The 14,169-nt window shown below is 31.5% G+C and overlaps 1 protein-coding gene and 1 non-coding gene across 17 annotated transcripts in view; both read left to right on the top strand.

Moving 5' to 3' along the window:
- The window catches only part of BAZ2B (bromodomain adjacent to zinc finger domain 2B), a 287,601-nt gene that overhangs the window by 101,253 nt on the left and 172,179 nt on the right, over window positions 1-14,169 (top strand). For all 16 annotated transcript variants that reach the window (XM_025039212.1, XM_015596525.2, XM_025039211.1 and 13 more), the window contains exon 4: window positions 5,521-5,563. The gene's annotated coding sequence lies outside the window, so the exon portion shown is untranslated. The remainder of the gene's footprint in view (window positions 1-5,520; window positions 5,564-14,169) is intronic.
- Window positions 3,213-3,319, top strand: LOC112470422. Its single transcript, XR_003042993.1, has one exon. It is a non-coding gene; the product is annotated as a U6 spliceosomal RNA (small nuclear RNA).

Below are 14,169 nucleotides of genomic sequence, written 5' to 3'. Positions count from 1 at the left end.
ATAGATAATGGACTTCCAATTATTAATTCTAACAGCAGGTATTGAATTAATCAACAGCAGATAGTTTTGAATTAGAGGTCTACTTAACCCACCAGAAAGCCTGGTAGGGTCTTCAAAGCCAAATAATACTGGCGTATAGAACTTTGGCATTGATGATCTTGGTTTTGTTGATCAAAAAATTACAGTCAAAATAAAAATTAATGGCTTCGATTGGTGAATCTATAAAACTGTTTCTTCTAGTTCTACAAGTGTATGAGCACTTTATTTCAGAGTCAGTTGTCAATTTTAAGAGTAAGAGATTTTAGCCTTTTTGTTAATTTTAGTGTGTATTGGCATGGATTAATGTGGTAGGAATCATTGCAGCTATTGCCTTCACAGCCTCTGTGAACATTAAAGAAAGAAGCATATCTGATATTTTAGTACATACCATGTTTAGACCTACAGTTGAAATGACAGGAAGCATTCAGTGAATATGATGCGCCAAAAATACTGCTTGGGGTTGGAACCCATATCTATTTGAGCTGTCTGTTTTTCTTTCTTTCTCTACCTGACATGTCTTCTCCTGTGAAATCAGGAACTTTTTTTGGATACCAACTTTTAACTTGGATACCAACATAGTAGATGTCTATCACGTTAAAGCTTTGTTTTATGTAGATTAAGTATCTAAATATATTGGTGCCTTTCTAACTTGACAAACTGCTTAACAAAACTTTTATTAATGTTAAGTAATGTCTCCTATTTGTATGTCCACTTTAGACTTCAATGGCAGGCTTCCTTTATATATACCATATTACATGCTTAGATAAAACTCATGTCTTACTGTTAAAGCTTGCTCATCTTTTTTCCTTAAAACATAATAAGAAGGGAAAATGATTGATAAAAAAGAGGTTCCCAAGAATCAGGACTATTAGAATTGTTAATAAAACAGATGTCTTTTTTTCTTAATTTTCTGTTGAGGTTTTAGTTATAAACAGTACATGAGTAAATGAAGTAAACCACTTCTAGCTAGCTCAACAAAATAAAGCAAATTGAAACTTAATTACCGGGCGATATTGATGCAACCTGATGAGGTTTAAAACTCAGTTATCCAAAACCCAAGACTATGTCCCTTTATAAGCACCATGATACATAAGGATTCTATGGTAAAATAAACCATGTTTTCCCACAAAGCATAAACATGAAAGTTATGTGAAGATAATATAAGTCCCATCCAAATTTGGAGTTTTTCTGAAATTAACATATCCTATCCAACACAGTTAAGGTTTTCTTTTTCTAAAATATAGAGAAAATAAATTTTCAAATATTAAGTAGGATCATTCACAGTATAATCCTGATATGGTTTCAGAAATGCCTAGTTGCGCTATTTAGTATGGTAGCTGCTAGCTACATGTGGCTATTTAAATTTAAATTAAAAATAATTAAATTAATATGTAAATGTAAGTTCTTTAGTCACAGTAACTGTATTACAAGTGCTCAATAGCCACATTTGTCTGTGGGCTCGGTATTGGACAGTGCAGATATTGAACATTTGTTTCTGTCATTGTGGAAAGTTCCGTTGTACAGCACTGAATAGAGTATTCCATTAGTAGTAGATCACATGTTCACCAGTTTCCCCAGTGTACAGTTTCTTATTATTTATAAATATACTCCTTCCCTCCCAAAGAAGTATTGTTTATCCAAGCCTGTGATTTTTTTCCCTACCAAATAATTTCCCAAAGTAATAATAATAATAATGATGATGATGAAATAATGGTCAGGATTTGAAATAGCTAGAAGCAAGGTGGAAGCATGTTTAGATTTTTACATAATTTTTATTAAGACTTAAAAATACATACCAAATTATGTGTAGTTTTGGTACTTTAAAAAGAGAATGATACACACAGACTTTCCATGTCTACAAACCAAGATTGCATCACTGAAACAGCTTATAAGTAGCATGTGATTGATGAGATTCTTTTTCACATGTAAATTTTAGAAATAATTTTTTATTGTATAACCACACCTTGAAAAGAGCATAGAAATCAGTGAAAGCATTAAACTGATATATAAATGAATTATTAAATATTTTAGCAACCATTATTTTAAATGGAACTTTAGAGTTAATCAGCATATATCGCTAAGTTCAGATTGAGAGAGTTGAAAAAAGCCGGTAGATTTTCTATTCATCTATTTCTTTGAATTTTTTCAATAAGCTAGGTAAGGATAAATATCCTTTTTATATATTGAAACTTATGTAGTGTCAAGTGAAGATTAGGACTTGAGTATGCTAAAATTAATTACATGAGGAAAGACTTTCTGTTTGGGGGCAGAGGAGGAAAAAAATAAAGATAGTTACTTGCTAATTACTGGAAAAATACTCATGTAATTTTATATCATGACTTAAGATATTTCCCCTCAGATTAACATTGATAGGTGTTTCTGAAGCAAAATATAGTTGAGATTTTCTCTCTACGTATTTTCTAAAATTGTGACTTGTAGAGAAATAGCACATAACCAATATATTAGTTGAATTATGTTTTCATAAAGTGTAGTATTTACTTTTTACATGTGTAATTGGAATATATTTTCTAGTTTCAAGATGATTTTCAAGAATTCCTTTTTCCTGTAAAAGCCACTTAAGACTTTTATGAGAAACTTTAAGATTTGTCTGCTTTTAACCTCTAGTGTCATTTTAATTTCATGTATTTTTTTTTAACTTCTGCATATGTAAAAATTGCTACCACCATGAAGGAATGCCTTTGCCATTTTTTTTGTACTACAAGCTTTAGGGCTTTAAATAAAGTATGCATTTTTTTAAACTATAGATTTAGTCTTAATTATCTTGTATTTTTCCAACATCAAAAATAAAGTAGAACATTTACTTTTATCTGTTTATTCAGTTACAAATGTTGTTTTATTCAATTACAAATGTTTGAATATAACTATTTTTAAAGATTAACACCTTTTTGAATTATAGAGTTTTGGAGAAAGTATAATTACTTTTTTCACAAAAGTTTTTGTATTGATACTTCATTACAAGACTGGGGTTTTGGCGTGTGTTGACTAAAGTTGAGAACATAATGCTAAGAATAGGTCTTTGGATCCAGAGAGTAAAGTGTAGCTGCCTTTTGATCTGATTTGATACAGTGGGGACATGGGTAGTTTATAGAGAATAAGTTTCCAGTCTTATTTCTCTGATCCCTCCATGCATCATTTAGAGCTAATATGTTCTTGTCCTGGCATCGGCAGGACACATACTAAAATTAGAACAATACAGAGAAGATTTGCATGGCTCCTGCGCAAGGATGACACGCAATTTCATGGAGCATTCCATACAAAATAAATAAAAATAAATAAAACTAACACGTTTTCCTCCATTAGAAATCTTGCCTCTTTTGCCTTCAATCAGTATATTTTCTATTCCTCTTATTTATTGGACTTAAACAAAACACCCATACAATGCCATGTCTCTTGCTTTTCATGAGCCTTATGTATATGGTATCCCCAAATTCTGCTGGATAAGTCTGTTTTTTTCTCTATATTTATCCTTTTAGTGAACTCATTCATACTCTTGACTTGAATTGTACTTTTTACATGACTGATTTGCAAATCTTGGACTGTTCTAAATCATAGTTTCTACCCCTTGGTGGGAAATATCCCTATTTGAATAGTCTGTGGAAACATGGCTTACTTTCCAAAATAAAAGTCACTCCACTCCACCACTGCAGGTTTCTTTCATTGTGTCACTGGCTACTGAGAACCTTTGAGGTAATTCTCAGCTATCTTTGTTCGTATACTTAATTCAGCATGAAGTCCTCTTATTTCTGTTTAAGATGTATCTTGGGTTTCCCGTTCCCTTTGCATTTTGTCATCTTCACTATACAGATTCTCATTATCTCACACACCTGTAATTCACTACACGCACTTTCATACCACCTTCTGTTTTTTTTTTAAAGCTTCTCAAACTCTTGCTGCAGTGACTTTTTAAAATGTATACCAATTTGTTACGGCATGTTTTCCCTAAATAGATTGTAATTGTAAGAATTATTACTTATACTTCCCTCTGAGCATAGTGCTTGATATAGTAGGAAATCACTAAGTAATTGTTCACTCATTTATTCCGCAGCTATTTATTGAGTAGTTATTGGGTTACACATATTATATTAGTGCTTCTCTCAGGAGCTTGCAGCTAAAAACAGTCTCTGATGGGACAGGAAGGCTTCTCCGAGGAGGTAGCATTTGTTAGGAGACCTGAATGAGGTGAGAGAGCTAGTTGTATAAAAGTATGGGGAACAGTTGCTCCAGGCCCAGGGAAAAGCAAGTGTCAAGGCCCCAGAGGGACAGGTTTGGTATACTTGGGGAATATCATAGTAGAGAGAGAGTGGCAGGAGATGTAGTTAGGAGAACAGGTAACAGAGGGCCTAATAGGCCATGGTCAGTACTGTGGATTTTATTATAAGTGATGGGTAAGTCATTGGACACTTTGGGGTTAGAGAGTGATATGAGCTGATATATTTGTCACTGAGTTAAGAAGGAGACTATAATGATGTTATAGGAGAGCAATATCTTGAATTATCAAGGTAACAAGCAGTAATAAGTGTTTTTGGATTTAGGACTGAGTAAGGAAAAATTGGCAGATGGATTGGATGGAAGGTGTGAGATTAAAAAGGAACTAGGAAAAACTCAGGTCTGTGTGCTTGGTCAAGTCATGTACCTTCTCTTAACATCTATTTTCCCTGAGTAAGTAATAAGAAATATCTCTTTCCTGCTTTTTTGAAGGAATTCTTATGAGGAGCTGATGAAATACTAAATGAAAGCACATTATGAATCTTAAAACATCATCATAACATTGTGTTACTTTTTAACACTAACACTTTTTAAAAACTTAAATCCCGTCATATGCTGTGTTAATTGAGAAATTTCTAAAAGCTTAGATTTTTCAGGGATGAGAACCGTAAGTCATATATAGCTTAGTAAATAGTTTAACATATACCTTTCCTTGTGTTTATAGTATATAGTTTCTTCCCAATGATATTTTCAATCTTTAATAGTTTTGTCACTATTCATAAGGATTAGCATGAGGCAGTTTCTCCTATTAATTGATAATAAATAGATTTCATTTGGGCCATAAATCTGAGCTGCTAATTAAATATAGAAGAAAGATATCTATAAGCAATACCTAACTGTCTTTCGTTTGTAGTATATTTAAAACAATGTGATTCTTGTTTTGTAAATGTTTAAAAACAAAACTAACCCAATGTCTTATAGTTTATTTACTAGTATGTTATATTATATTAACCCTGGGTGTTGCTGATTATAAACCAAACATAATCTACCATACTATAATAAATAATGACCTATAAATAAACTTCAAATATTTTATATTTATTTGTATCACACCAATTGTGCTTTTATTGACAACTTTAGATTAATTTAAACATGACTTACGGCATGAAGAAAGACAAAAATTATAAACAAACTTTTTGGTTTCTGTAATTAAGTATAATTTAACTGAATTCTCTTTCTGTTTTCCTATTACAGATTTCTCAATAGTGATGTCACAAGATTGACCACATTGATCACAGTAAGACAAAAATTATAATTAAGCTTTTCAGGATGTTTTGTTTTCTCTAAGAATGAGAATTGAGTTAGAAAATATTGAAATTTTAATTATTTTTTCTTTCAGTAGTCAATTGAATGTTTACATTTTCAGCAAATCACTTCTCACACTTCTAGTTATTTAAATACTTTAAAAATATTGCTCTAAATGATTTTAAAATATTTAAATGAAAATTACTTTTAATTTATAACTGAAATAATATGCCTATATTAACATATTTCACTGTGATTCATAATCTGAACATCATCTTTTTTTAAAAGTTTTTGTTTTTACAGAAAAATGTCAAAACATTTTAAGGTGATTCCACATTAGGAAAAAAATTATAAAAATTAAATTACTTGAGACAGTAATCAATTATTAAAGAAAGACTGTGAAAAAAGCCTTGAAAGGATTGCTAGGCTTCTTGCTTAAATTTTTTATTGATATTTAAATGACTTATAAACAGTCTTCCAAGAATGGAGAGCTGTCGAAAAAAGATAGCACCCTTAAGTAACCGATACTTTTCCTCTTAAATTTTATTTAAAGTATTAATTTCTACTGTGTATAAGGACATATATTAAAGAAAAATTTTAAGCCTCGATTCTTATTATTATAAAATTCTAACTAGTAAAATTTCAATTACAGTAATGAGGTTTTATAGCATTTTTGAAAAATCTTTTAAATAACAAATAAATTTAAAGTTAATTTTTTACTCAATGAGTCTGCTTCTTTAATCCTGTTTTAGTTATTAAGTATAGAAACAGTAATTATCAGAAATGTAAATTTATGTATAGATAATCTTTGTATTTATGTTTTGACATTTTTGGGGAAACTGGTTCATTTATTAAGTTTAACATTTTTTAGACGCCAAAGAGAAAATTTATTGTATTTTCATAGGCTTTATTGTTATCATTGAGTCTACAGATGTTTATGGCATGTTTTATTCATTTTCCTGAGAGAGCATTTTAGCTGTGTTTGATTTGTAGCTCTTTGTTTGTTTTTTCTTAATCAGTATTTTATTGCCCTAATTGAATAGTTTACAACAAAATATTAATTTATGTTGTAACCTGTTTATTACCTAGAGCTTTTTACAAGAAAAGAAAGTTTAAAATTAGCATTGGATGAGAAAGGTGTTTTTATTTTAAAAATGGTAACTCTCACAGTACATTTTTAGGGTACTATTTAGATTATTTAATTACAGCTCATCTAAATTAAAGAATTTCAGGAAGTGAGGTGGTATTATCAGATGTTATATAAGTTAAAGACTAAGAGGTATTCATTTGAATGGTTCATAAGTGACTGATAATAGAAACTCCTGCTCTGTAATAATGTCAGGGTCCTGAGGCTTTCTCCATCCTCTTGAGTAAAGAAGAGAGGGTAGATTTCAACACTGATTCAGGTGCTATTGAGTAGTTTAAGTGTTTACATTGGGCTGGAATAAAGTGAGGCCAGGGAGGGGCTGATACATTCAGAGAAAATGGAGAAGTTAAAGGACTAATCAGAGATAGAAAAGTTGGTGAAATCATAAAGTAAGAGCTAAAAGAGCAGAGTGTTGTTGTAGATGGGGATATTATAGATTGTTTCAGAGCTGAAGCTGTAGTATTTATATTTCATATAATATATACCTTATACATTTTTTTCTCAGAAATTTTCAGAACTCAATTTCTATTTTTTCCCCCTGTGTTACAATCCACAGAAATGTCAAAATCTTCTAACTGATCTTTCTTCTTCCTGGCTGTCATCAATTCCTTTGAAGGCTATACATAATATTTAGTTTAATATTATTAAAGCATTGATCTGATTCTTCTGTTTCTCTACTTAAAGGTGTTTAGTGACTTTCCATTTTCTACAAGATCAAATACAGACTTTCTAACTTGATTTTCAAGATCCCTCATTAGTTTGGCTCTAGAATATTTCCCAACCAAATATCCTAATATTTTAGAAAAAGAATCCTGCAATGTACCCAATGTAGACTACATACCCTACCTTGAATATACATTTTGGCTGCATACTTGCATTCATGTCATTCCCTTTCCCTGGAATATTCTTATTTATTTTTGGGCTTTTATTCTGATCAAATCAAACCTCTTTTCTAATGCCCTGTCCAGGTGTAATTATCCCTCTGAGGCCTTCTCTAATCATCCTAACTAAAAGCGATTCTCTCTCCTTAGTAGCTCGATAATGCAAAATTTTATTATTCCTGTGTTATTGAAAACATTATCTCCCTTGTTATTTGCATATTTTAATACATATTTTCCAACTGTATTCAGCAAATTAAGCAGGTAGTTGCTGGTAATCATAAATACCCTAGAAAGAGCTAAATTAATTGGTGTCTTTAGTTTTCTTATATTATAATTGAAATAAGTGTATAATACATGAATATTCAAAATTGAACCAATAGGAAGTGGAGTGGATAGGAAAAACAGGTTTAGAACCACAGGTCAAGTACTCATTCAGGTACTCATTCAAGTACTGTAAACTGGGTATGTGACCTTCAGTAAGTCAGCCTCTTTGTGCCTCTGTAGCTTCACCTGTAAAATGATATAATACCTATTTTTTTAAAGGATTGTTATGAGATCTAAATGTTATGTTAGTTACCTTTCTTCCCTATTACTTGTTTAACTTTATGGCTTGCTCCTTTATAGATATGCAAAGGAGCGTGAAATCAGTCCTAAAGATCAGGAATATATCCCATACATCCAAATTTACCTTACTCACACATTGTGTCCCTTTCATCTATAAGTTTAGCAAATGGATTTCTACTTTCTACATTAAATATATTAATGATAACTTTATTGACTTACATAAGTTCCAGCAATGAGGCTGATTCAATTTATTGATATAATATGCTTTTGTTTCAGGAAAGGGGATCAGACCTCATTAGAATGCCAACATTTTAAAAGGCTAGAATGAACTTTAGAACAGTTTACATTCTGCTACATTTCCCTTATGTAACAGATAAGAAGACCAAGGTTCCAAGAGCTTGAAAGGAAATAATATGTATAGTGGTTAAGAACATGAACCAAGATCAGTAAAACCTTTTAAGTCTGTGCTGATATTTATATAGTCATTGTGATCTTGAGTCAATTACATAATCTAAGATCTAGTTTCTTCCCCTCTTTTACATATCAGGAGTGTCATGAATATTGAATGAGATAATGCTTATAAAACACAGCACATTTTGAATCTTCATCATAGTCATCATCATGTGTAAATTTCCTTGTCCAAAGTCACACGGTGTGAGATCTTGGCCTAAACCCGGTTTTGCTTTATTCCATTATAATTTTTACTATTCTGTTTTGTGATCACCTCCTACTTGATTAAAAAGTCTCCCTAAATTCTGTTCTCTCTGGGAATATTTGTACTATTTCACTTACATGCATATGTAGTCATTAACACAATGGCTATATTTTATTTTTATTCTTATTTAATATTTTACTACAAACAAAGCAACTTTTAAGATAATTAAAGTGGCTTTTCCTGTTTTTATTAACATTCTTTTTTTCCTCTTGGTAATATTATTATGAATATTACTTAAATTTTATAGGCATTAATCTTTACCAGTAGAAACAATTAACTTAAAACTTGAAATTTATAAGGAATTACTATATAATTTTATGATGCACACACTAGTAGAAATATTAGTGTTAAATAGTAAATTTAAAATGTCAATTAATGTCTTACCACAGATAATATATAACCAAATGTGGCAGTGACTGATAATTGTCCCCTAATATCAGTATTCCCCCTCTACTAATTTTTTTCCCAGTTTATCACTACCTGGAATAAAAATATTACTTCCTAGCTTCCTGTGCAGCTAGATGTGGTCATATGACAAAGTTTTGGTTAGAGATACATGAGCAGAAGTACTGTATGTAACTTGGGCCGAGTATCCTTAAATGAGGGAGTGCATTCCCTCTTTTTTCTCCTTTCTCCTTGCTGGCTGAAATGTGGACATGATCATTGAATAATGAGTTGAAACCACAAGCTAAGAATAGGCCAAGCAATAAGATCAAAAGTACCTAATGACTCTAGGATGTCACCCTGCCCACACTGGCCTGTCTACATCTGGACTTCTTTGACGTGACAGAGATAAACTTCTATATTGTAAACCACTAAGTTTTGGGCTTTCTGTCACTCAAAGCCCAAATTAATCCTGATAACACCAAGATAATTTGACAAAGAAAGTTTATGCCATTGTTAAAATGTCTTTGATTTGCTTACTCTTCATTTATTTTTCTTGAGTTTTGCTATCACCTTGTTGGCTTGAATTTTAGGAGAATAGAAAAGGGAATGATTTACTCTAGGAGACTAGAGAAACCTTTAGAGAGAGGGAGACATCTGGGCTAGATTTTTGAAGTATGAATTAGAAGAGACTCCAGAAAGAGGAAATATGCATATAGACATATGTTCAGGAACATGCAAATATTTTAGTATAATATTGTTGAAATGTAACATTTGAGGAAGTAAATGAGACTAAAGTTCAGATATTGTAGGAATTTACTAACCAAGAAGTTTGGTATGTGGTATTAATCATTTTAATATTATTTATGATTTTTTTGTTAAATATTAAAAAATATTTTTATACAGGTGTTAAGGAAGAACAAAATTAACATTTATTCAGTGCTTTTTAAGATGTTAAGTGCTTTCTATTAGAGCCTTTAACAGTTTTAGAAGACATTTCGCAGATGACTAAACCGAGACTCAGAAAGGTCAAGTGTCCCATTGTGTTCAGTTGGTAGTTAAGTCATTATTTGGAAAGTACAAAAATCAACCATTTCCAAATGAAGTCTGCTATGTATTATCTGACCTTTATTTTTGTACTTTTCTAATACAAAAAATAGACTTATAGTCAAATTGAAAATGTCTTTTGTAAAATATAACAACAGTGATCAAGTCAGAAGTAAAGGCATACCTCAGAGATATTGTGGGTTAGGTTCCAAACAACCCCAGTAAAGTGAATATTACAATAAAGTGAGTCACACAAATTTTTTTGTGTCCCAGTGCTTATAAAAGTTATGTTTACATAATACTGTAGTATATTAAGTGTGCAGTAGCATTATGTTAAAAAAATGTACGTACCCTAATTAAAAAAAAATACTTTTTAGCTAAAAAATGCTAACCATTAACTAAGCCTTTGGCAAGTCATAATCTTTCTGCTGGTGGAGACTCTTGCCCTAGTAACATCAAAGATCACTGTTCACAGGTCACCATAACAAATAATAAAAAGTTTGAAATATTGCTAGGATTACCTAAATGTGACACAAACTCAAAGTGAGCAAATGCTCTTGGAAAAATGGCGCTTATAGACTTGCTTGACACAGGGTTGTCACAAATGTTCAGTTTATAAATATGCAATATCTGCTAAGTGCAATAAAGTGAAGTGTGATAAAAGTAAAAGTTTATATAGGAATTTCCATATTTTATGCCAACTAAAACATCTAAAATATTAGATGTTAAAAAATGTAAGATAGTAAACTTGTAAACTATGTTTTAAACATTTTGTTTTTTAGAGTCTGAACTGTGAACAATATCTTCAAAATTAGTATGTGGCAGCAATTTAAATTACTTTATACAGATCATTGCTATCCCTAAGTATATATTTTGATAAAAGAAACCTCCATTTACCTCAACAACATCTCTCCCAAAAGTTATACTCTATTAACATTAATGGAGCTAAAAACATGTATGGTTTTCTCTGCGTGAGAGACTGCAGATATAAATGACACCATGCTATAGAGACTGAACTAAACTTCTTTAAACAAGTGAAAGTATGTAGTGTTATACACTCATTTGGTTTAAAGATTAGTTCTTATCTGAAAATTCTAAATAAGCGACTGTTTGATAAATCTGCCTGAAAAAGAAAAACGACGGTAACCGTAACAAAGTATAGAAGTAATTATAGGAACGCGAGAGAATATAAAATAAAAACTAGTTTTCTACTTTGTTTTGGTGGATTTTTAAATTGTAATCAGCAAGGAATCTAGCACCTAGACTAAGTAAATATTTTCTGAATTAAAGTAACTTGAAATTTAATCATGTTTAGTACACCCTTCTCTTCCTCTTGCTCTTCCTAGAACACCAGGGCATACTTCGGCTGTGAGATGTACGTTTACAGACATGTTAGTCAAGGAGTAGATAAAATACAAGTGTAGTCTGTAGAAACTGTTTTAGAAATGAGAAGAAGGATGTTATAGATGGAGTTATGGGATTATGATATTTGACTTATTCTTTTTTAAAATACATGCACAAAGGAAAAACCAAAGGAGAAAAGATTTTGATAAAAATTAAAAAATTCTTATTGTATAACATCAAAAAGATACCTAGGTTAGCATGTCATCGATGTTTTAAAAAATCTAATACAAACCCTGATGCTGTCCTTAATGTGAACGTACTTTTAAAAAGCATATTAATAGGCACATTTTCATTTGCATATAGACTTTTCCACATGCGACGTATGCCATTTATTTTGTGAAGCATATCAAATGCTTGCAGTTTTATTCTCTAGTTTTCCTCTCAGAAGAAACTCACCTTTTGTTTATAAAATTCATGATTTTTTTTCTTTTTATTGCCCTTCGTACTGAATATTCCTATATATTTTTTACTCTTGTTTTTTCATGTTTTCAGTGTCAAACTTATGGAAGGGAAATTTCAGAAAACTTACACACTTGGCACTAAACTTAAATGTCACAGCTCCCCTCAGATGTTACCTCCTCCATGAAACCTCTGAATGTCCTTGCAGTTGGTATTAATTTCCTCATCATTTCTGCCTTTCTAATATTTTTTTTTTCTATCATAGCATTGTTCAACACTGGAGTCTTTGGACCCAAGTATGTAGATACATTCACTAACAGTATTGTATGAATTACTTTCATTTGATATTCAAAGGATATATAGGGTGTCAACAGAGAATGAAAGATTTCATGTCAGGCTAGACCTGAATGTGGAGATGTAACCAGAGTGCTTCAGGGAACAATATAGTGCGTTATTGCACAAAATGTAATTTTATATAGTTACAGCAGCTTGAGAGCAATGGTTTCCTAGGTAGAGGGGACATGAGAGAAGGGAATGGTAAAGGGCTATGGAAAGGTACTAAAGACACCATCTCCCACCTTTGGAGTATGCCTGAAGCCACAGTGCCCCAGGCAGTGTTCCTTTAGCTTAGATGGACGTTAAAACTGGCACAGATTTAAATCTTCTAGAATAATATAGCAAGTACATTTTCTAATTTTCCAGTTCTGTTATGGCAGATTTTTGTATGATGTTGCCATAGCATAGGGTTCAGTTGTCATATGAACTTCTTCAAAGTCTTCTTATTTTCTACTTAAATTGAAGAATTACCTGTTCCTAAATATCGAAGCCGTTCAAAGTTAGTCATGTCCTATCTATATTACATCATTTCCCTCTACTTTTCAACACATAGATTGTTTTCTAGCCATAGTATTCCTGTAGCCACACCATATAGTGATGTTTTTGTCTGCATATCTTTATTTACATACATTATTTTCTTTTCTTGAAATATTGTTACTTCTCTTTATTCAATGCCAATTCATCGTTCAAGTGGTCTTACAGTCTTTTATGACATCTGTGACCTTCACTGAGCTCCCTTTCCTCTCAACATTTGATCTTTATTTTCTGCCCACATACCTGTTGTTAAAATTTTGGAACCTCTATTTCCAGCTCTATATGTGACGGTACCTGGCTATCCCACAGGCACTAAATTTAACATGTCTAAACTTGAACTCATTCTCTTCCAATTTCCCAGAAACCTTACCCTCTTTCATATCTCCTTTATTAGTTAGTGACATTAACATCTATTCAGCCACTCATGTTAGAAATATTAGTTGTCTTCAACTACTTCTTCAAAAACTCTCATCTGTTCTGACATCAAATCCTTTTGATTCTCTACATTCAGTGTAATAATGGGCTAATGTTCATGGAGTGCTTGCTGTGTGCCAATCTAAGGTACTAATCTAAGCATTTGACCTGTAGTAACTCATTTAAGTTTTCTAACAAATTTATCATTCTTGTTTTATTTAAGAAAGACATGTATTTGGTAACAAAAGTATATACTACCACCAGGAAGCTGTCCATCCATATTTAAAAAACAAAAACAAAAAAACTTTGGATATGACTGAGCCTAATTTATAAGAAATATTATAATAAGGACAAAGGGACAAAGTTTCCAGACTGGGAAACTCTAAAAGACAAAAGACATATTTTCTTCAAATAAAAATATAAGTAGAAAAAAGACGTGTGGGGATGTGGCAGGAGCTGTTACAGATTAAAGGACACTTGAGAGACATGTCAGCCGATTATAATAATGTATGGATCATATTTGAATCTAACAAACAAAAATATTATAAGACAAAAAATGTGTACACTGACTGGATATTTAATATTAAGGAATTTTTGTTAGACATTATTTTGGGTATGATCGTAGTATTGAACTGTTTATGTGAAAAGCGTAAATCTATACCATAGAAGCATAAGCATCTTTTTCAGAAGCTGACCTTGAGGAAAAAAATGCATTCACCAATTACTCTTCACTTGACACTTCTGATAAAAGAGGATTTGCTAAAGGTGGTGAT

The sequence above is a fragment of the Pteropus alecto genome, unplaced genomic scaffold, assembly GCF_000325575.1.
Source record: "Pteropus alecto unplaced genomic scaffold, ASM32557v1 scaffold3, whole genome shotgun sequence".
Taxonomy (NCBI): Eukaryota; Metazoa; Chordata; class Mammalia; order Chiroptera; family Pteropodidae; genus Pteropus; species Pteropus alecto.
Note: the sequence above shows the minus strand (reverse complement) of the source record. Positions and strands in the feature narration are given on the sequence as shown.